Source organism: Odocoileus virginianus, unplaced genomic scaffold (assembly GCF_023699985.2).
Source record: "Odocoileus virginianus isolate 20LAN1187 ecotype Illinois unplaced genomic scaffold, Ovbor_1.2 Unplaced_Scaffold_8, whole genome shotgun sequence".
NCBI lineage: Eukaryota > Metazoa > Chordata > Mammalia > Artiodactyla > Cervidae > Odocoileus > Odocoileus virginianus.
In genome coordinates, this window is record NW_027224270.1 from 1933395 (window position 1) to 1955923 (window position 22529).

Consider the following 22529-nt stretch of genomic DNA (forward strand, 5'->3'; position numbering starts at 1 on the left):
TAATTTTAACAAATTTGACCAGTTTTTTCAGATATCCTTTTCTGGCTAATTCAATTCTAAAAAGATATCCTTTCTGCACTGAACTGCATTGACATCTCTGCCAAAAGTCAATTAACTCTGTATATTGAGATTCTGAACTCTATTCCATTCATCTCATTTCCTTTTTTTTTTTTTTTTTGATCTCATTTCCTATACACTGTCTTGATTACTGAAACTTCACAGTAACTCGTGATTTTAGATATTGTGAGTCCCTAAAATTTCTTATTCCTTTGCAACATCAATTTGACTAGTCTAGTTCTTATGCATATCCTTTACATTTAAAAACTAGCTTGCCAACTTACCAAAAAAACGTGATTAATGAGATTTCAATCGGGATTGTGTTCAGTCGATTGCTGAATTTTGAAGAACTGACATCTTAATAAATTTGAGACTTCTTTTCTATGAACATGATATATCTTTCCACTTACTTAGAACCACTTTCGTTTATCTCCATAATGTTTTATAATTTTCAGTTTAGTGGAGTTGGGTTTTGTTGTCATTGTTCAATTCATCCCTAAGTATTTTAAGCTTTCAGAGAGTACAGGGCTGTGATCCTTGAGAGGAGAGACACACAGTCAGCTTCATGTTTGCTCCAGTTTTCCGTCTAAGGACCCTTTTAAGGCAAGAGTTTAGAGAGATAGAAACCTCTCTAAATGGTACTTTTAAATGGTATTTAAACATTTTTAAAAATTTCTTCTATGGCTGCTCTACATAAAATATTTCTTTGTTCTCTGGCTCATTTTAAGATTTTCTCTTTATCTTTGATTTTCAGTAGTTTGTCTACAATGACCACACGTGTGATTTTCTATGCATTTATTCATATTAAGATTTTCTGAGCTCTTTGGGTTTTTAAGTTGGTATTGATCAACCTATTTGAGAACTTTGGGCTTACCTGATAGCTCAGACAGTACAGAATCTGCTGACAATGCAGGAGACCTGAGTTCGATCCCTGGATCAGGAAAATCCCTGGAGAAAGGTAGGCAACCGACTCCAGTATTCTTGCCTGGAAAATTCCATGGACTAGAGGATCCTGGCAGACTACAGTCCATGTGGTCGCAAAGAGCGAACCTGAGTAAGAGACTAACACTTGAGAACTTTGGGCCCATTATTTTGACAGTATTTTTGGTCTTATTTTCTGTATCTTCTTCTTATGGAACTAAAGTTACACCTCTATAAATTGCTTGATATTGTCTCACAATTCACTAGTGCTCTGTTAATTTCTTTCTCTCTTCTCTTTGGGTTAATTTCTATTGACCTATCCTAAGGCTCACTGATCTTTACTTCTGTAGCACATAATCTTTCTTTAAGTGCACCCAGTGAATTTTTTGTTTTACATTTATTTTTTATTTCTGTAATTTTTATTCAGTTCTTTTTATTGTTTGAATTTCTGTATTAGAACTCTATAATGCATTTTTTCCATACCATCCTTTAAATTCTTGAAAAGGTTAATATACCTGTTTGAAATTTCTGTATGCTAACTCCAACATTAAGGTCATCTTAACTGCACCTACATTTACTGCTTTTAATCTTGGTCATGGGACCCATTTTCCTGATATTTTGCATGTATAGTAATCTTATATATTATTACAGATAATGTGAGGTAGGTAGGGAATCTGGATTGATTTCCTCTATAGACAATATTGGTTTAGATCTGAAAAGTGGTTAAATTAATGGCTGGTCATCCTGCTTCCATGAAGATTGGCTTTGGGCATGTGGTCTTTTATCTTACAGTACAATTATTTGAGGGTCATGTTATGTTTTGAATAGTGCTCTTCCCAAATTTATATGTTGAAGCCCAATCTCTAGCATGACTGTGTTTGGTGATAGAGACTTTTAAGATGCAAATAAGATTAAATGAGGTCATAAAGGTGAGGTTGTCATCTAATAGTACTAGTGTGGTTATAAGAAATGGAAGAGACAAGGCTTGTGTGCATACAGAGGAATGACTTTGTGAAGACACAAGTCAGCCATCCATAAGTTGGAGAGAGTGTTTCACCAGAAACCAATCCTGCAGGCATATTGAGCTTGGACTTCCAGCCTCCAAAACTGTGAGAAAGCAAGTCTGTGTTGTTTAAACCACCCACATGTAGCATTTTATTATGGTAACCCAAGCAGACTAATATAGGTCTTATGCTTAGTCACTTCAGTTGTATCTGACTCTTTGCGACCCCATAGACTGTAGCCCACCAGGTCTCCTCTGTCCATGGGATTTCCCAGGCAAGAGTACTGGAGTGGGTTGCCATTTCCTTCTCCAATATAGGTCTTAATGGAATGCTTAATAAACTCAGTGAGGTCTCTCTGCTCCGACTGATTGAAATAGCCAACTTTTACCAGATTTGTGTGACTAGTGGTATTCGCATTCAGCTCTCTGCCCATCATCAACCACTTTCTGCTACACTTTATGGGGTCTTATGTGCATACATAGCCCAGTTCATGACAAAAAGTCTGAAGGAAAAAAATCCACAAAGACTTTTGGAACTTGTCTCTTCAGAGTTCCCTTTTTGGAGATACCACACTGCTTCAGCTGGACTGAACTCCAGCCTTCACCACCTCATCTCAGTGGCACCATCATCTTCCAGTTTGACTTCTACCTCCTCAAATTCTGGTCTGGAAAGTACCTTCAGGCAAAAAGCTGAAGGAATGTGGGGCTCACCTTCTGTGTTACACCTTTCTTAAGGATCACACTCCTGCATGGTCTAAAAACAGTTACCACATAAACTTCACCCAGTTTTAGAGTTATATATGGTGGGAGGGTTAAGTTACACAGCAGCTATTCCAACATATTAAGAAATGGTGACTTCTTAGGAATTTTTGGTTTAAAGGTCATATCATGTAAAATGTAAGAGATGGTGTAAACGTTCTTACTATACCTGGCAGTTCATCATCACACCTGGGAGGTTGAGCAATATGTCAGAATTACGTGGCACTTCTCACTGGCACACACAGAAACATACACATACACACATACACACACACACGCATACACACACACACAAACTTTACAAACTAATTTATACAATCCTATACATAGAAAACAGTGGAAGCAGTGTCAGACTTTGTTTTTGGGGACTCCAAAATCACTGCAGATAGTGATTGAAGCCATGAAATTAAAAGACGCTTACTCCTTGGAAGGAAAGTTATGACCAACCTAGACAGCATGTTAAAAAGCAGAGACATTACTTTGCCAACAAAAGTCCATCTAGTCAAGGCTATGGGTTTTCCAGTGGTCATGTATGGATGTGAGAGTTGGACTATAAAGAAAGCTGAGCACCAAAGAATTGATGCTTTTGAACTGTGGTGTTGGAGAAGACTCTTGAGAGTCCCTCGGACTGCAAGGAGATCCAACCAGTCCATCCTAAAGGAGATCGGTCCTGGGTGTTCATTGGAAGGACTGATGCTGAAGCTGACACTCCAATCCTTTGGCCACCTCATGCGAAGAGTTGACTCATTTGAAAAGACCCTGATGCTGGGAGGGATTGGGGGCAGGAGGAGAAGGGGACGACAGAGGATGAGATGGCTGGATGGCATCACCGACTTGATGGACATGGGTTTGAGTAAACTCCGGGAGTTGGTGATGGACAGGGAGGCCTGGCGTGCTGCGGTTCATGGGGTCACAAAGAGTCAGACATGACTGAGCAACTGAACTGAACTGAACTGATACATAGAAAAATATATATATAATACCACAAAATTTTTCAATTTTAGGCAACTTTCACAGCCCTTATATTATAAAAAATAGCAGTCACAACTATCTGCAACCATAATTCAGCTATAGTAATCCAGTGTTATTAAGATTTTAGATTTTAAGACTATAGATTTTGTTTTAGAATTTAAATCATTTTTTCTTATTTCATGTGGATAGTAGTAAATATTTAATTTATGAAGGAGAGAGGCACAGTGAAGGTGTTGTAAATCTTGGTGTCAATATATATGAGTTCAAATCCTATGAATTTATACCTTTCTTCTTTAAACTTTGTGACCTTGGGAAAGTTTCTTGACCTTACTGAGTTATACTTTTTGCATTTCTGAAATGGGGTAATAAACCTAAAAGGATTGTTTTGAGGACTAGTAAGTATCACCGGTAGAGAAGATGATAGGTACTCAATCAGTTCAATTCAGTCACTCAGTCGTGTCTGACTCTTTGCGACCCCATGGACCACAGCACGCCAGGCCTCCCTGTCCATCACCAACACTCCTGGAGTTTACTCAAACTCATGTCCATCGAGTCAGTGATGCCATCCAACCATCTCATCCTCTGTTGTCCCCTTCTCCTCCTGCCTTCAATCTTTCCCAGCATCAGGGTCTTTTCCAATGAGTCAGTTCTTCGCATCAGGTGGCCAAAGTATTGGAGTTTCAGCTTCAGCATCAGTCCTTCCAATGAACACCCAGGACCGATCTCCTTTAGGATGGACTGGTTGGATCTCCTTGCAGTCCGAGGAACTCTCCAGAGTCTTATCCAACACCACAGTTCAAAAGCATCAGTTCTTCAATGCTCAGCTTTCTTTATAGTCCAACTCTCACATCCATACATGACCATTGGAAAAACCATAGCCTTGACTAAATGGACCTTTGTTGGCAAAGTAATGTCTCTGCTTTTTCACATGCTGCCAACAGGTCTTAGTTGTGACGTGTGTATCACCACGACTAAGACCTGTTGGAGAGGTACTCAACAAATAAACCTTAAATCTAATAAAGAAAACAAAGAACTGTAATCTTTGAGTATTTAAAAAAAAATTTAAATTATAAAGTAAAGCTATATTACTCAGCCATTAAAAAGAATTCATTTGAATCAGTTCTAATGAGATGGGTGAAATTGGAACCCATTATACAGAGTGAAGTAAGCCAGAAAGATAAAGACCATTACAGTATACTAACACATATATATGGAATTTAGAAAGATGGTAATGATAACCCTATATGCAAAAAAAGAAAAAGAGACTCAGATGTATAGAACAGACTTGTGGACTCTGTGGGAGAAGGCGAGGGCAGGATGTTTCAAGAGAACAGCATCGAAACATGTATATCTAGGGTGAAACAGATCACCAGCCCAGGTTGGATGCATGAGACAAGTGCTCAGGCCTGGTGCACTGGGAAGACCCAGAGGGATGGGGTGGAGAGGGAGGTGGGAGGGGGGGACCGAGATGGGGAATACATGTAAATCCATGGCTAATTCATTTCAATGTATGACAAAAACCACTGCAATGTTGTAAAGTAATTAGCCTCCAACAAATAAAAATAAATGGAAGAAAAAAAAAAAAAAAGCTAACTTGTAAGCCCATCTGTTCATAGTGGAGCCCAAAGAAACATTTAACTAAAATAGTGAAAGTGATGATTCACATCTAAGAAGTGATTCATATCTTCCTCTCTAAAAGGAATTTTAACAACGATGAGGTAAGGAATATATTGAAATGCATACAGATGTTTCAACAGGTTCAAATTATTCTGATAAAGGTATGTGCTTACTTTCTCAGGGAAGTGGTTGTGGGGAAATACATCAGACGCTTAATGCCACTAATGTCTGGCTTGTGACATACCACTGTGTCATGATTAGCTTTCTTCTTTCAGAAATATCAGATCTAGTACCTTAGAGAGCTTCTGGATTGATGGTTTTACTACCGAGTTCTGAGGAGTCCTAGAGCTCTGCAGACGTCCTTTAGAGGTTAAGTGTTAGGGTCCTGCATATGATTTCAGTTAAAGAAGGAAGACAGGGAGGGCAGAAAAGAGGAAGGGAGGGAGGTTGATTGAGAGAATTATTGCTCTTGGAAAACTCTGGATATGATCTGATTTTAATAATAGCAACACCAACATTGTTATAGTTGTCAAGAACTTAACTACATTCTCAAAAAAATCTATGGGGACAATCTTATCCTCTTTTTATACATGAAGATATTAAGACTCTGGCTGTCCAAGTTGTGAAATCAGAGCTGAGCTAGGATTAAAATAAGCATGTCTGATTTTAATATCTGTTCCCTCTCCAACATGCTGCACTGCCCCTGGTTATAGTGGCTTTCATGGGAGGTAGATGGCATAATGTAAATCAGCAAGGAAGAAGCTTATTAAGGAATGCTCTTGGAGTCACCATTTGTGAAGAATGAAGCAAAACAGGGAAGAGGGGAGAAGCTGGGTTGGAATGAAGTCACAGTAATGCCTCAGATGACCTTGAAACATCAGGTGATGTTGAGATGGCCCATTAGACTTGTCTGGGTTGTAGCAGAGGGTTCAGCCTCTTGCTCGTGTCGATAAGTCAATGAAAATGGTCTGCCCTGAAAAGGGGACTTGAACTTGGGCAAGGCAACTCTCTTCAGAGAGGCAACTTCCAAAGAGGGCTGAAGGCTGACTGTCGTTCAGCAACATTACAAGGAGCCTGCGGAAGAAGTCCTTCCCTGGGAAGGGGCTCTGGGTAGCCCAGCAGAGCAGTACTGCATGCTATTTCCTCAAGGTACTCGTTTCCAAATGCAAGGTCAGCGAAGAGAAGTCTCTGTCAGGAGTAAAACAGGCTCTATTCAGAACAAAAAGCATGTGAGATCTAAAAGAATTTAATTGTCTTTATATAGAAAAAGGAAGCTTCGGAGGCCATACCCACATGGGAGGTAACAGTTTGAAAAAAATAATTGGTTTTTAAAAAATTCCTAGTAGAGAAAGCTTACTTAAAAAAAAATTATGCCTAGGCACTTTTTTAAGTCTTTTAAGTGAGTAAAATAATATAAAACACCTGTGTACTCATCACCTAGCCCTGTTCATTTGCAATATTTTGTTCTTTACATTAAATATTTAAACTAAATGTTCAAACAAATAGACAGTTGGATCAACTTGTATATCCCTCCAAGATTCCATGTTGCTGTTCGCTTTAGCATAATTTTTATAAACATTGGAGCCCTCAGCAAAGCTTCTGTGCTTACGGTTTACTGAACATCGCAACCCTCCAGCAGCCAGAGCAAAGGAGAAAGGGCCATGGGCCTGGCATGGAGGAAAGGCTCTCACAGAGTATTTTCATCTTGCCCCCAAATATTTTTAGAAATCTTCTGAATCTGTAGTTATATTCCATTTTCATTTCCATTATGATTTGTGCTCTTTTTCTTTTTAAACTTTTCTTGGTTCATAGAGTAGGAAATCTGTCAATTTTATTAGTCTCAATCAAAGAGCACATGGCTGGCTTGGCATTCTTTAGCTTATCTTTTTACTCTCATTAATTTGTGCTGATTATTTTTATTCCTTTGAAAAATTGTTGTTTTACTTTGTTTTTCACTTTTTAACTTCTTGAGTTGAGTACTACTAATTGTAACAGTTCTTTTCTACCATAAAATTTAAAGCTATAAATGTTCTTCTATATACAGCTATAGCTGCACTTCACACTTCTTCATATGTATTATCTTAACTCTGACCCAAGGCATTCTAAAATGTTTTTGCACTTGCTGAGAGTTCACTTAACTATCACAATCATTCTGTATAAGGCTATTCTCTTTATTATTATTTTGCGGCTTTCAACTCTACTCCTCACTCCAGCCACTTCTCCCTTAAGGCATCCACTCTAATGTGTTGATATTTGTCTTTCAATATGAATATATCTTTGGATATAGTGTTTGTAATTATAGTTTTTATTTTACATAGGTGGTTGTCACTCTGTCACGTCTCTTTGTGACTCCAAGGACTGTAGCATGCCAGATTTCCCTGTCCTTTACTATCTCCTGGAGTTTGTTCAAATTCATGTCGAGTCAATGATGCCACCCAACCATCTTATCCTCTGTTGCCATCTTATCCTCAATTTTCCCCGGCATCAGGGTCTTTTCCAATGAGTTGGCTCTTCACATCTGGTGCTTTCTAATATGCTGTATAGGTTTGTCATAGCTTTTCTTCTAAGGAGCAATTGTCTTTTAATTTCCTGCCTGCAGTCACTATCTGCAGTGATTTAGGAGCCCAAGAAAGTCTCGCTGTTTCTATTGTTTTCCCATCTATTTGCCATGAAGTGATGGGACCAGATGCCATGATCTTAGTTTTTGAATGTTGAGTTTTAAGCCAGTTTTTTCACTCTCCTCTTTCACCTTCATCAAGAGGTTCTTTAGTTCCTCTTTGCTTTCTGCCATTAGGATGGTATCATCTGCATATCTGAGGTTGTTGATATTTCTCCCAGCAATCTTGATTCCAGCTTGTGTTTTTATCCAGCCCAGCATTTCTCATGATGTACTTGGCATAGAAGTTAAATAAGCAGCGTGACAGTATACAACTTTTGATGTACACCTTTCCTGATTTGCAACCAGTCTGTTGTTCCATGTTCAGTTCTGACTGTTGCTTCTTGCCCTGCATACAGGTTTCTCAGGAGGCAGGTCAGGTGGTCTGGTATTCCCACCTCGGTAAGCATTTTCCACAGTTTGTTGTGATCCACATAGTCAAAGGCTTTAGTGCAGGCAATGAAACAGGAGTAGATGTTTTTTTCTGGAGTTCTTTTGCTTTTTCTATGATCCAATGGAAGTTGGCAATTTGATCTCTGGTTCTTCTGCCTTTTCTAAATCCCGCTTATACATCTAGAAGTTCTTTGTTCAAATACTATTGAAGTCTAGCTTAAAAGATTTTAAGTATTACCTTGCTAGCTGGCTCAGATGGTAAAGAATGTGCCTGCAATGCAGGAGAACTGGGTTTGATCCCTGGGTCAGGAAAATGCCCTGGAGAAGGGAATGGCTACCCACTCCAGTATTTTTTGCCTGGAGAATTCCATGCACAGGAGGGCCTGTTGAGCTACAGTCCATGGGTCCCCAAAAGTCCAACGAGACATAGGTGGTACTCTATAAATCCTGTTCTCTTTTTTTTTTTGTTTTGTTTTTCTCATATCTTATTTTTAAGATCTCTGTATGGTGTTTTGTGAGCATCCAGTTAATTTTTTTCTCCTATGGAATGTGTCTACCACATATTATTTAACTATAAAATTATTTAGACTTAAAATGAAGATAATTAGATTTCTTTCAACTTTCCACTACCATGGGGGTATAGAAGTAGTGCACTGATAATATTTGTGCTGATTAGAAGAAATAATAAATGTAAAATGCTTAGAGTTGCCTGCTACCCTGGAAGAGCAAAGTGAATGGCAACTATTAATATTACTCTTCTTTTAAGCTGAAAAATGTTTTCAACAGACCTTCCAAGCTTTCATAACCAAATGTGCCTGTAGTTGAGAAAGAAGTGGAGAGCAACATGAAGAATTACATCCTGAGCCCTCCCCAACTCTGTATTGAAGCTTCTTCTCCTCCAAGACATCGAGCTTCAGATGGGCCCAGGGCATACCACGCTCCATCCTGCAGCCCACATTTGAGTTAATTCCCTGTCAGGAAGTCATGTTCCTTTCTGATTTTAGAGAAGAAAGAACTAGACTCTCTTCAAACAGGTTGCTACAGATCCTCTCCTGGAAGCCAAATTGTAGGCATCCAGGCTGCTGCTGAGCTAGCCAAGAGCGCACCAGAGAACTAGCAAGAAACAGTATGAGGGAAATAAACACTTAGCAAGAGCAGTCAACGTGATAAAGCAAAAGGAATATCGACTCCACATAGGCCACTCTTAGCTCCCAAAATCCTTTAGAAATTCTGCTGTCTACAAATGTATTACACAAAATATAATGAAATAAGCAGTGGATTGATAGAGTGAATCTGCTATGTTCCCTGGGGCTCTGGACCTTGGTGGTGTGATCTCTGACACTTCGCATGCCTCCTTTGGCTCACAGTTTCTGTATTAGTGGCAAGAAGACTTTAGATAAGATTTTCTCTATCTTCCTCAGTCTCAGCTTTTCTTTATTTTAAGGAAATATGTTTTATGACCCACACTTATTAAAATGATGTCTTTCTTCTTGCTTTCAATTAATATTTTTCTATTAAAATTGAAAGAAGAGATGAAAGGATGGTCACAGATGGATGCAGATAAATAATGGTCAGCTAACACATGGTGAAGCCTGAATCAGTCCAAAAACACTTCTTATGCAGGATTTACATCTCAGAATGTGGAGATGGATGAAAAATTTGAGATCATCTAGTCTAACCTCTTCATCTTACAAGTGGGAAGAATATGAGGTTTGAAGCAGTGAAAATACTGGCTTTATAATGACTGGTTAGTTAGATAAAGGACAGCTTGAAACTCCAGGTTATCTGAATGCCTAGCTGTAGCATTACTGCACTATCTCTGGGAAGGAGTCAATATCAGATCTGTGTTGAATACCAAGATGACTCAGACTAGCTTACCTTTTACGGGGAGAGTGAATCAGATTAGACAGTACCTTCTCACGTTCCCCTGGAGAATATGCAAATTGGTACAAACTTTCTGAAGGGCAATCATGCCATATCTATTAGAAATCAAAACACCCATACCTTATGACCAAGCATAATGTATCTACCTTACTAGCTACCTACCCTAGAAAAATACCAGCATATGTCGACAGAGACTTGCATAAGAATGTTTGAGTATAGCTTCATTTGTAAGAGCCAAATTGGAAAGAACATCCTAGCTTTGAGTTTTGGTGATATCAGTGGGGGACACATCAATGGAGGATGAATTAAAAATCAATTCATCTAATAGAATTCATCTATTTTAATGATCACATTTAACAGGATGTGCTGACTGATGAGATAAAGGTGGGGAAATCCCAGATTTCAAGCATCTTTGACTGAACACCCTTGGGAGAATGGAGTTGCTATTTACTGAGACGGATTGTGATCTTATGCCAGCTACTCAAATGGTTAGACCTCATTTGAAATCTGTGGTGGTAGAAGGGATGAATCAAGAGCTAGCTTTTGGAAGAGATAAATCTGTGATGCCCATTTTATATATATGCATAGGGATGTCAAGTGGATGAGTCTGGAGTTCAAAAGAGAAATCTAGGCTAGTGACATAAATTGGGAAATAATCTACAAAAGATTATTTTTTTTACACCTGAGTCAGATGAGTGCATCTAAGAGTAAATGTAGAGTCTCAGAATTTAGAGGACAGAAATATAGAGAAGTCAAACTGGGAGGAAACACAAGGTAGCAGTCAGAAAAAGTACAAATTCAGGAGAAGTGATTATCTTGGAAGCCAAGTGCAGGATGAGGTACAAAAAGGGAGTGGTCAAGCATGTTAAATCTTAAAAATGTCATTCAAGGCTGTGTCAAATTTCAAAAACCACTTTTATGTTGGTTTTAGATTTAAAAACATTGTTTTTAGTTCTAGTATGAGTAAAGAATCTGAAAAATCTAAAACATTAAGTAGGGGAACCAATCCGTGTGGCCCATGTCCTCAGCAATTTCCCTCCTCACAAAGCAAACTCTGTTGCTGGGACTTATTAGGACACTTAAAAAATCCAGAACATATTATGAAGACAAGAAAAATATTCTTTTCATAGGTTTTCATATAATTCTAGTAATCATAGATTAGACTTAAGTTTCCAGTTTAGTTTTTCAGAATGGTTATATGAATGAATTACTGACATGAGTAAACATGCTTCTTAGATACTTGGGTGAAATTTGATTATCAGGAGCTACAGAGACATTTTTGAAAGCCTTCCAATTTACCTGAATTTGACGTGCATTTACACATGTCAGTAGGTAATCAGTTTGTACTTTTTTAAAGATTGTGATCTTATGCCAGCTACTCAGACCCTGATGCTGGGAAAGAGTGAAGCCGAAGGAGAAAAAGGCGGCAGGGGATGAGATTGTTGGATAGCACCACTGACTCAATGAACAGGAATCTGAACAAACCCTGGGAGATAATGAAGGACAGGAAAGCATGGCATGCTGCAGTCCATGGGGGTCAGAGTCGGACACGACTTAGTGAACAACAACCAACTACTCATTTGCAACGAAGCTTAATGGCTCTGTAAATTCTTCTCCAACTCTAGCTCGATTCTTGATGCTACCTTAGAATCCTTCCCGGTTTCCCAAGTAAGTTATTGCTTCCATTTTCGGTGGTTTCCGTCAAATTCCTTGATACTGGACGTGAGGGCGATCTGGTTGCGACATCTGTCACCCCATTGATCGCCAGGGTTGATTCGGCTGATCTGGCTGGCTAGGCGGGTGTCCCCTTCCTCCCTCACCGCTCCATGTGCGTCCCTCCCGAAGCTGCGCGCTCGGTCGAAGAGGACGACCATCCCCGATAGAGGAGGACCGGTCTTCGGTCAAGGGTATACGAGTAGCTGCGCTCCCCTGCTAGAACCTCCAAACAAGCTCTCAAATTCCTTGATACCTCCTCTATTACTTCTCAAAATTAATAAAAGTCATCTTATGCAAACTTCCTTCCCTACCGGATCTATGCAATCACTTCCATGCATACCACCCATCCTTCTTTTAGTCCTGCTTATGGAAATGGTCTCCCTCTTCTATATAAGGTGTCCTCTGACAACTATATTCTGAATGCCCTCTCACTCAGACACCTCATCTACCGACTGTTACTTTTCTTTCCTGTGTCTTCAACCTTTTCCTCTTCATTGGTTTGGTTAAGTTTCTATCATCTTAAAAGAAAACACAAAACCAAATCTGTCCATGACTCTGCACTCTCCTCTAGCAACTTCCCCATCATTCTCCTTTCTTCTCGGACAAAATTATCATCAGCAATGATTCTCCAAACCACCTGCCCCTCAGTCATACAGTCCACTTCTGCTCCTGCTACCCCACTGAAATTTGTTTTGATGAAACACCCATGACTTCTTTATTCCTAAATCCAATGAACATTTTCTCTTAACATAATTGAATCCTTTAGACCACTTTATATTTTTCAATGAAATATTTCCATCCTTTGTCTTCTGTGACATTGCAGTCATGTCTCTAGTTTGCTTCCTATTTATTTGGCCATTTCTTCTCCATTTCTATGCTGTCTGCCTTCCCTTTAAATATTGGTCTTCCTGAGAAGCATCACTCAAGCCTGCCTTCCTTTTGTATGTCATACATTCTTCCTGGAAGTATCATCCATTTTTGTGGTTTCAATTATGATGCCATGGTGCCATTTATCTTTCAGGCAAAACCACGCTAAAATCATAACTACTACCACTAGTAATAGAGTACAAACATCGTGGGGAAAGTGCTGAATTAAAAGATAAGAGATCATGATTGGCCATAAAAATAATAACCTAATAGCCTGGACAGTTTTGGGCTCTTTTCAAACTGTACATCTGTTATTTCCACTCTATTTATTGTCACAGCTGCCATCTTTTTGTATCGACAAGAATGGGAGTGGTGGACTACATGCAGGACATTGCAGTGTAGTATATAGTTATCGTTGTCCGAAACACAATCCTAATCTTCACATCTGTTGATTCTTTGTGGTCCCTCTCAGATGCAGTTTTTCATTTCTGCTCATGTAAGGAATGGCTTCTTCATTTGCTTTATGCCTCCAAACTCTCTAGTCCACTGATGTCTGCACTTCCTGTTAATTCCATTGTGGCTTCGTTTCCTCCAGTGCATTTTCATGCCTCTTGCAGTGAGATTCGGTGGAGAGGATCAATAAAAGTGTGTGCTCCATGCGTTGTGAAGAACGAGAATCCAAAGAAATGTCTTTTCAGGGACATAGACACCTGTTTCAGGAAAGCATTTGCTTGGGGTTCCTTATTTTATCATTTGTTATTTAAAGTGGTCTATTAAGAAAACTTTGAAGTGCTACTTAAATTCTAAAAATCAATATCACATGATACTATATTATAATAGTAAGGCAAGTAGGACCATAAAAGACATCTAACCTGGTTCATTATTTTTAGGTTCTGCTCTTTTCAAGTAAAAATAGTATGAGTAGCTCTATCTTCTCGATTTTTATATTTTTAGTGGAAGGTCACATCAAAATGTTATGACATTCTAATTTTTAACTAGATTCCAGTGCAATTTGGGCAAAGAAGTCCAAATCAGAAAATGAAACTACCAAATAACTCACATTAAATAGGTCACATTCCGTTCAGTTCCTTACGGGAATGTAGAATGGAGCCAAATTTGAATGTATGAATACTTAACAGGAAACAGAATAAAATGCATTCCTTTACCTGATTATCGTAGAGAAGTCATTTGGAATTTTTTTTTTACTGAATATCAGTCAGATTTATTTGAGCTTACTGAAACTATCAGTTAATCTTCCAGTTATTTGAACCCTTTCAAAGTGCTATCAGAGACCCATAATTGATCCATAAGAATAATATAGGAATGAAGTAATTTAAATAGATAAGCTTTGATGTAGGCTGGAAACTCAGCCCACATCACTGTCGCTGTTGCTCGGTTGCTGAGTCGTGTCTGACTCTCTGCAGCTCCGTGGACTGCAGCATGCCAGGCTCCTCTGTCCTCCACTATCTCCCAAAGTTTGCTCAAATTCATGTCCATTGAGTCAGTGATGCTATCCACCATCTCACCCTCTGTTGCCCCCTTCTCCTTTCGCTTTCAATCTTTCCCAGCATAAAGGTTTTTTCCAATGAGTCAGCTCTTTGCATCAAGTGGCCAAACCTTCAGCATCAGTCCTTCCAATGAAAATCAGGGTTGATTTCCTTTCAGATTGACTGGTTTGATCTACCTCCAGTCCAAGGGGCTCTCAAGAGTCTTCTGCAGCAGCACAGTTCAAAAGCATCAGTTCTCTGGTGCTCAGCCTTTGGTGCTCAGCCTTTTTGATGGACCAGCTCTCACATCCATAAATGACCACTGGAAAAACCATAGCCTTGATTATACAGGCCTTTGTTGGCAAAGTGATATCTTTGCTTTTTAATACCCCATCTCGGTTCATCATAGTTTTCCTTTCAAGGAGTAAGTGTCTTCATTTCATAACTGCACTCTCCATCCACAGTGATTTTGGAGTCTAAGAAAATAAAAGCTGTTACTGCTTCCACCTTTTATTTGCCACTTTCTTTTTTTTTTATATTACTATAGTCTTAGAAATTTTAACACCTATTTGTCCATTATAACTTAAAAGTTCTAAAAATGATTATTACTTTCCTTCTGCTTTAATCAACTTAATTTTAGACATTAAATACAGCTTTATCCCCCAACAAAAATATTATATCTTTAAGCAACTTGAGCAACCCAATTTACCATGTAAGAAAGGTGTCTGGCTTTAACTTTTCTCAAGTAAGACAAAGATCAAAACTGCTATTAAAAGACAAAGACTATGATAAGTAATAATTAATATAATAGAATTAAAGACAAATGATAATTTTTACTAAAGAAATAAACATATTTGTTGTGAATTTGCCTGAATCCATAGATTAAACTGCCTGGTTCTGAACCTCAACTTTGCCATTACTAGTTGTGTGCCCTTAGACAAAGTTCTTAACGTTTTCTTGCCTCATCTTTTAAATGGGGATAACATAATAAAAATACCTAAGTCCTAGGGCTATTGTGATGACTGCATGAGCTAATAAAGGAAGCAGTTAAAATAAGGCCTGGAATAGTGAGGAGTGCACGGTAAATATTAGCTGATTATCCTGACGCTATAGTGATGAAGACATTATTAAATTTTTAAATTTAAATGTTATGAAATTTTACAGTTTTAAATGTTGAGCATATTAATAGAATCTTAAAGATTTAGATGTGTTTTGGGGGCCTGATATTGAAGAGTTGAAAATAAAGTTGATCATGACACAAGTACCCATGAATTCAGATGTGGACTATGGGTATTATGTAGGCAACCACTGACCTTTCATTACACTGATCACATCCCAGGCTGGGAAATGCTAGTTTTTTAAATCGATTCAAAATACCTCATTTTCTTTGGCCATTTGGCTGCCATTTTAATTTGGGGAGAATGAGAAAAACTTCTGCAAAGAATATACTGTGTAAAAGCAAACTTGAAGATAAGGTGGGTTATCTGGACTATTTAAGTTCAAACCTCAATATCTCTATTTCATATAAATACATTGAGACTGTAAAGTATACTGATCCCACTCTGAGTATTAGTAGTCTTAGAAATACTAGCGATTGCTTAGAAAATTATCTTTCTAGAAGTGGCCATAAATTTAAATCCAATCTATTTCTGGGAGTGATGAAAAGTTGATGCTTTAAAACTTACAGATTATAAAATACTTGTGTTTAGGTACTGGGTATTACTCACTTAATGAGTATTAAGCACTTGGTTTCCGGCGCTGGAGCGGCGAGCAGCGGCCGCGCAGCTCTGGAGCAAGAAGCAGGGAGAGGAGCTATGCCCAGTGCGAGGCCAGGAGCAGCGGCTGCGCTTTGCTGGGTCAGCCGTGAGGAGATACCCCACGTCCAAGGTAAGAGAAACCCCAGTAAGACAGTAGGTGCTGAGAGAGGGCATCAGAGGGCAGACAGACTGAAACCACATCACAGACAACTAGCCAATCTGATCACAAGGACCACAGCCTTGTCTAACTCAATGAAACTATGAGCCATGCCGTGTAGGGCCACCCAAGATGGACGGGTCATGGTGGAGAGGTCTGACAGAATGTGGTCCACTGGAGAAGGGAATGGCAAACACTTCAGTATTCTTGCCTTGAGAACCCCATGAACAGTATGAAAAGGCAAAAAGATGGGATACTGAAAGATGAACTCCCCAGGTAGGTAGGTGCCCAATATGCTACTGGAGATCAGAGGAGAAATAACTCCAGAAAGAATGAAGGGATGAGCCAAAGCAAAAACAACACCCAGTTGTGGATGTGACTGGTGATAGAAGCAAGGTCCGATGCTGTAAAGAGCAATATTGCATAGGAATCTGGAATGTTAAGTCCATGAATCAAGGCAAATTGGAAGTGATCAAACAGGAGATGACAAGAGTGAACATTGACATTCTAGGAATCAGCGAACTAAAATGGACTGGAATGGGTGAATTTAACTCAGATGACCATTACATCTACTACTGTGGGCAGGAATCCCTTAGAAGAAATGGAGTAGCCATCATAGTCAACAAAAGAGTCCAAAATGCAGTACTTGGATGCAATCTCAAAAATGACAGAATGATCTCTGTTTGTTTCCAAGGCAAACCATTCAATATTATGGTAATCTAAGTCTATGCCCCAACCAGTAATGCTGAAGAAGCTGAAGTTGAATGGTCCTATGAAGACCTAGAAGACCTTCTAGAACTAACACAGATGTCCTTTTCATTATCGGGAGCTAGAATGCAAAAGTAGGAAATCAAGAAACACCTGGAGTAACAGGCAAATTTGGCCTTGGAGTACAGAATGAAGCAGGGCAAAGGCTAATAGATTTTGCCAAGAGAACACAGTGGTCATAGCAAACTCCCTCTTCCAACAACACAAGAGATGACTCTACACATGGACATCACCAGATGGTCAACACCGAAATCAGATTGATTATATTCTTTACAGCCAAAAATGGAGAAGCTCTATAGAGTCAGCAAAAACAAGACTGGGAGCTGACTGTGGCTCAGATCACAAACTCCTTATTGCCAAAATCAGACTTAAATTGAAGAAAGTGGGGAAAACCACTAGGCCATTTACGTATGACCTAAATCAAATCCCTTATGACTATACAGTGGAAGTGAGAAATAGATTTAGGGACTAGATCTGATAGACAGAGTGCCTGATGAACTATGGATGGAGGTTCATAACATTATACAGGAGACAGGAAGCAAGACCATCCCCAAGAAAAAGAAATAAAAGAAGCAAAATGGCTGTGTGAGGAGGCTTACAAACAGCTGTGAAAAGAAGAGAACTGAAAAGCAAAGAGAAAAAGGAAAGATATTCCCATTTGAATGCAGAGTTCCAAAGAATAGCAAGGAGAGATAAGAAACACTTCCTCAGTGATCAGTGCAAAGAAATAGAGGAAAATGATAGAGTGGGAAAGACTAGAGAACTCTTCAAGAAAATGAGAAATACCAAGGGAACATTTCATGCAAAGATGCCTCAATAAAGGACAGAAATGATATGGACCTAACAGAAGCAGAAGATATTAAGAAGAGGTGGCAAGAATACACAGAAGAACTGTACAAAAAAAAAATCTTCACAACCCAGATAATCATGATGGTGTGATCACTCACCTAGAGCCAGACATCCTGGAATGTGAAATCAAGTGGGCCTTAGGAAGCATCACTACAAACAAAGCTAGTGGAGGTGATGGAATTCCAGTTGAGCTATTTCAAATCCTAAAAGATGATGCTGTGAAAGTGCTAAACCCAATATGCCAGCAAATTTGGAAAACTCAACAGTAGCCACAGGACTGGAAAAGGTCAGTTTTCATTCCTATCCCTAAGAAAGGCAATGCCAAAGAATACTCAAACTACCACACATTTGCATTCATCTCACACACTTACACAGTAGTGCTCAAAATTTTCCAAGCCAGGCTTCAGTAATACGTGAACCGTGAACTTCAGATGTTCAAGCTGGTTTTAGAAAAGGCAGAGGAACCAGAAATCAAATTGCCAACATCTGCTGGATCATTGAAAAAGCAAGAGAGTTCCAGAAAAACATCTATTTCTGCTTTATTGACTATACCAAAGACTTTGACAGTGTGGATCACAATAAACTGTGGAAAATTCTGAAAGAGATGGGAATACCAGATCACCTGACCTGTCTCTTGAGAAATCTGTATGCAGGTCAGGAAGCAACAGTTAGAACTGGACATGGAACAACAGACTGGTTCCAAATCGGGAAAGGAGTATGTCAAGGCTGTATATTGTCACCCTGCTTATTTAACTTATATACAGAGTACATCATGTGAAATGCCAGGCTGGATGAAGCACAAGCTGGAATCAAGATTGCCGGGAGAAATATCAATAACCTCAGATATGCAGATGACACCACCCTTATGGCAGAAAAGTAAAGAAGAACTAAAGAGCCTCTTGATGAAAGTGAAAGAGGAGAGTGAAAAAGTTGGCTTAAAACTCAACATTCAGAAAACTAAGATCATGGCATCTGGTCCCATCACTTCATGGCAAATAGATGGGGAAACAGTGGAAACAGTGGCTGACTTTACTTTTTTGGGCTCCAAAATCACTACAGATGGTGACTGCAGCCATGAAATTAAAGGGTGATTGCTTATTGGAAGGAAACTTATGACCAATCTAGATAGCATTTTTAAAAGCAGAGACATTACTTTGCCAACAAAGGCCCGTCTAGTCAAGGCTATGGTTTTTCCAGTAGTCATGTATGGATGTGAGATTTGGACCGTAAAGAAAGCTGAGTGCCAGAGAAATGATGCTTTTGAACTGTGGTGTTGGAGAAGACTCTTGAGAGTCCCTTGGACTGCAAGGACATCCAACCAGTCCATCCTAAAGGAAATCAGTCCTTGGTGTTCTTTGGAAGGACTGATGTTGAAGCTGAAACTCCAATACTTTGGCCACCTGATGCAAAGAGCTGACTCATTTGAAAAGACCCTGATGCTGGGAATGATTGAGGGCAGGAGGAGAAGGGGACGACAGAGGATAAGATGATTGGATGGCATCACCAACTCAATGGACATAAGTAAACTCCGGGAGTTGGTAATGGTTACTGAGGCCTGGTGTGTTGCAGTCCATGGGCTTGGAGAGAGTCGGACATGACTGAGCAACTAAACAGAACGAAGCTGAACTGAACTTTGCTTCCATGGTTTCTTAGGCATAGGGAGATAGTCTAAATGATAGAGTCAGAGAAGGGTGAAATCAAGGATTGCCAAGCCCAGAGAGAAGATGAATGAAGCTGGAGCTATGCTTTAGAGGATGGGTAGGTAGTTGTAGAGATAGTTTACACAATTGTAGAGACCCGGAGATGAAATGTGAGATCTTGAGACCAGAATAAGTAAAAGATATGAGTAATTGACTACAAGGAACAGTGAGATGCCTAGGGACAGTTTGGTATGGTGTCTAAGTGAGGTGATGTGTAGACACTGAGATTCTGGATCTGATGCTACAGGCAAGTCAGAGCCACTCAAGGGATTAGAAAGATGAAATAAATCATTTAAGATATTTCATTTAGTTAACTGAATAAGTAAGAAACCAAGAATAAGAAGTCCAAGAATGAGAATCCTATAAAAAGAATGAAAACCTTAAAGTCTTCGTGTGGGCTACAAAGGGAAGGATAAAGAGGCTGCAGGAGGAAATAGAGAAATGTGTTAGTTAACTAACTATTAAAGGGACTGCTGAGATTTGAGCAGGGTTGTTACTGACAGAAGTGGTACCATTTAGGAAGATTGTAAGATAGACAGTGAGCTCCATTTTAAATTAAATAAATTTTAAGTGACATCTGCTTGTTGAAATACGGATGTGCCAAAGACAAAAGATTTTTTTTTCTTATCCCGCTCAGCATGTATTAATAGCTTAAAGCTACAAGGATAAGAAGTACTTAGATAATATTTATTTTTAAAAGCTGATTTGAAGATTTTTGTTTGAAATGTGACATTCTGTCATTATGTGTATAACATGATTTGCATCATTTAAATAAATTTCATTTTGCATAAAAACTGAGTAGCTTGTAAACAAGTATGCCACTAAGGAAGCAAGCATTTAATTTCATATCTTATCAGATTGAGCTTCTTCCATACTCTTCATATGAGATAATTTCCAGGGACATCACAATTTACACCTACATTCAAGATTCTAAGGTTGCATTCTAACTATTTCACTTTTGACCATGAAAGAGCTATCTCACATAAACAATTATAAATTTGCCAAACAGTTCACTCAATAAATTATGTGAAAGTCGCTCATCAGTGTCTGACTCTTTGTGACCTGCCAAGTTTCTCAGTCCATGAAATTCTCCTGGCAAGAATATTGGCATGGGTAGCTGTTCCTTTCTCCAGGGGATCTTCCCAACCCAGGGATCAAATCCAGGTCTTCGGCATTTCAGGAACCATCTGAGCCAGCAGGGAAGCCCACATAATTTATGACACGTCCCAACTGTCTAGACAAGAACTGCTGCAGCGACGGTTTTTGGATTCTAGATTGTTTTCCTGTAATACTTCTTAGGACATGGCTTTTAATAACTATGTCTCAACAAAAATCAGATAAGATAGAAATTGGACTGTGAAACGATTACAGTGGGAGCAGATTGTCAGACTTGATACAGTAGTAGAACTCTATGTAAAGTTCTCTGAAGAGGAAGCATCCTGTCCTCTTGCCAGCATGCTGATGCTGTATATCACTAGTAGTCTAAATTTGGAGTACACAAGTCCTTTGATTTATTTTTTTTGGCTGCACTGCAATTAGCTTAATAATGCTAAAGAATATAAATTATTGTTATATAAAAATGTAAATGAGAATCTAAAACTTGTCACTGTATGTTAGGAAAACTTTCCAATAATTTCACGTCTAGACAACATATATCACAAATTGTTTGATTGAGTAGACACAAATCTCACAGTGATGCAAAGAGTAAAATGCCATATGAAAAAAATAAAAGAAAACTTGACAAATCTTTTCCATTATTAACATTAAGGAATTGATATGTGTGTGCATGCTCAGTCGTATCCGACTCTTTGCAACCCCATAGACTGAAGCCCACCAGGCTCCTCTGTCCAAGGTATTTCCCAGGCAAAGGAATTCCTTCTCCAGGAAGGAATTGATGACTTATCCTAATATATTTGGAACTAAAGTTTTAAGCACAAAGCCATTAATCCACTGCTTTAAAACTCTCTAATTAGAACAATTTAATCTGACCTTATGTAAGTGCTTAAGAATATACAAATTAGAATGTGATTTAGACCCATGTACATTCGGATCAGTCAATATCTGGCCAATGCTAAGCTCCAGCACATGGATGTTCTTCCTGATGACAGCTTTTAATGAGGTGTATCTCTGATTCTTTTAAAAGGCTGGCTCTTCCATTTGTAAATTTAGCAAAACATTTTAGTTGATGCAAATAGTTTAGTTTATACTCATTCTTGGATCAATTATTTTCATTTGCTTATTACTTGAGAAAAATAGCCCTTACTTTCATTAGTTAGATTTACCTCACTTCAGTTTCAAATGCTGTTTCTTTGAGTCTGGAACTTTCTGTTCACTTTATCCCCTAATTATTTGAGATGTCTAAGCTTCCAGTTGTGATGCCCTTCTCAGGCTGTGGCTATTGTACTTGTCCATTTACCACCATAACTGGACAGGGTGGTATGAAGAATAAGTCTGCTGATAATTTTGTGGATTATGCGGCCACAGTGCATATTCTTCCTTGCTCCTATTGTGTAAAAGCAGTCCTACTTTAGGGTCAACATTTCAGTGTCAATTACTCTGCCAGCACGGAGTCTCTTTTAACAACCAACATTCTCGGTCAGCATCATGAAGTATCAAGACCCATGAGATCTGCAACTTACTTTGAAAGAATTCAGGAAAAGAAATTTTTTTTTTCTATTTCCTCTTTTGTAAAGTTTGTGGTTGTTTCTCTCTCTACATCACACACACACATATACATACACAACTGTACATGTATATACAGTATACATATATATACAATTGTATGTGTGTGTGTGTGTGTGTGTGTGTGTGTGTGATGTAGAGAGAGAAACCCATCTTGAACAACATGGGTTTGAATTGAATGGGTCCGCTTATACATGAATTTTTCTCAATAATACATATTGGTAAAATTTTTGAGATTTCCAATAATTTGAAAAAACTCACAAACCACATAGCCTAGAAACATA